The sequence below is a fragment of the Echinops telfairi genome, unplaced genomic scaffold, assembly GCF_000313985.2.
Source record: "Echinops telfairi isolate 266 unplaced genomic scaffold, ASM31398v2 ScPeMD7_7468;HRSCAF=8506_1, whole genome shotgun sequence".
In the NCBI taxonomy this organism is placed as follows: domain Eukaryota; kingdom Metazoa; phylum Chordata; class Mammalia; order Afrosoricida; family Tenrecidae; genus Echinops; species Echinops telfairi.
In genome coordinates, this window is record NW_022111370.1 from 8589466 (window position 1) to 8591929 (window position 2464).

The 2464-nt window shown below is 39.6% G+C and overlaps 1 non-coding gene across 1 annotated transcript; it reads left to right on the forward strand.

The window, feature by feature from the left end:
- Positions 1-928: 928 nt before the first annotated feature.
- LOC115873477 lies at positions 929-1064 on the forward strand. The gene has a single exon (XR_004048458.1). It is a non-coding gene; the product is annotated as a small nucleolar RNA SNORA42/SNORA80 family (small nucleolar RNA).
- Positions 1065-2464: the final 1400 nt, after the last annotated feature.

Below are 2464 nucleotides of genomic sequence, written 5' to 3' on the forward strand. Positions count from 1 at the left end.
GGTTTATCTTTCTGAGCCCCTAAACTTCCAAGAAAAAATAACTTTGCTTTTATGGTTTCTCTTCTTAACCGTGCAAAATGATGCCTCCATTAAGCTTCAGATGATGTCACAGGACATCTTTATGATTCCTAGTTACTTTGATGCTAATATCTGTGAAGTTATTTATAGTTGAAAATCACCACATTCATCGTTTCTTCATCCAATATTTATAAAATACCCTCTATAAGAAGCAAAATCCTCAGAGAGCCCGCAAGATTTTCTGTCCCCTCATACTTGCCCTGCCTAACACTAGGGCTGTGGGTATGGTGAGTGTTTAATGCACAATTGGATCGCAACCAATCTCACTGCCACAGAGTGGATGCCAACTCCCAGCGAGTCTATAGAACCGGATAGAACTGACCCTGTGAGTTTCTGAGACTGTCACTCTTTAAATGAATAGAATGTGCCCCCCTCCCTTTTTCCCATGGAGAGGCTGGTGATTTCAAACTGTTGACCTTGTGGTTCACGGCCTAAAGTGTAACTACCACGCCACCAGGATTTTGCTCTATAGAAAAGTTTATTTGAATTATAGCTATCATCTGGGTTTACCTTAACTAATCACAAGGGTCATTGAAAAGAAGAAAGTCTGATACAAGGGCTCAAGTAGAAAGCAAATGTTTTGTGAATGCTAGGGGTAACAAATGTACAAATGTGTTTGACACAATGGATGGATGTATAGATTGTGATAAGAGTTGCATGAGCCCCCAATAAAATGATTTTTTTTAAAATAAAAGAAAAGAAGACAGTCTGTGGTTGGTTGTAGCAGAGGAAGCTAAAGATTCAGAGCGCCAGAGAGATTTGATGCATGATTGGCATGATTGTGAACGTGAAGATAGAGGGGACCACGTGAGAAGGAATGAGGGTGCCTCTCGAAGAGAAGAATAACTGTGCATGGGTTTGGATTGATGGCAGGTCCGGTCGGTCCCATGCGCCTCTCATCGTGTCCCATGCCAAAGCAAACTGTAACCCCGAACCATTGCAGGCTGACCCCGTGGGCTTCAGGCACTGAAGCGGGTTGAACAGTGAAAAAAGGAAAAGAAAAGAAAAGAAAGAACTGTGTGCCTCAGTCCAATAGACACAAGCAACTGGATTTTTCCAGCAATTTGAATGAGCTTGGAAGCCAACTTTCCCCCAGAGCCTCCTGACACAAATTACCCAGCTGACACCTTGATGTTAGCCTTTTAAAACCCTCATTACACAACCCAGTCATGCTGTGCCTGGACTTCTAACCTAGAGAAACTGCACACTAACAATTACACATTGTTTTAAGCTGCTGAAATTATGGCTTTCTCTGTTATGCAGCATTAGGAAACTTCTGTACCCAGTATAGTTCTTGGGGCTGGGCATGCAATACGGCCTCTGGCCTCAATATCAGAACAGTGGTAAATGTGTGTAGAGACTTACAATGGGGTTTCATATTTGAAGAGAATTTGCATGACAAGAAGAATCCAGCCAAGCTCAGTTCTGAGGAAAGAGTAATCCAGGGCGAGGAAGCAGGAGGCACCAGGTAAGGGGCTTCGTAGAGGAAAGGACTTGGAAAGCAGATGGGAGTGCATGACTGCAATCTATACAATTAGAGGAAGTTGGAGAGGTAGCTAGAGGTCAGATCAGGTAAGCCTCTCTTTGCTGGGATAATGAATTTGGGTTTGGATCTAAATGGGATGGGAAGTCATTGAAATGTTTTAAGGTGCATCAACTGATTTAAATTTTCAAATAATTGTACAGTGTGGAGACAAATATAAACTTTCCAATTAAAATCAGCAGCAGAGCAAGACTTTTGCCCCCTTCTTATTCATGAAATTGAAATATATTAACAGCTATTTCTGTCCAGGATAATTTATATGTACATTTTAAATACTTTTTTCCCCTACTCTGTGATATTTATATATATATATTTTTTTCTTAATTTTATCCTGCCATTCTCTGTGTTATCTTTTTATTTTAAGACAATTAGGAGAAATGTGTAGAAACAATATAAAAATATCCAAGCAACGTTGACATTTTAGTAAACTGATATATTCACTTCAAAGTCTTCTGCTTATCAATAAAGGAAGAACATATTATAACTAAAAGCAAAGTTCATCTTGTCCTTCATTCTTATTCCATTTCATTTGTAAGAGGCTATCTAGGGAGTAGATCTTTGCCTATCTTCCTGGCTTTTGTTGATTTTTTAAAAATCATATGCATACCCCCCCCATTTTGGGGGAGGGGTAGGGTGGTGGTTTGCCATAATTTTAAAATAAAAATGTTATCTTTTGTATATATATCAGTTATTTATATGTCATTACAATCCCGGTTAGCACTATAATTAAAGTGTCTACTAACTGAAAAGTTGGCACTTCAAACTAATCAGCCACCCTCTGGGACAAAAGACTTCAATGTTCTTGTCCCTTAAATATTGTAGCCTAGGAAACCCTAGGGGGCA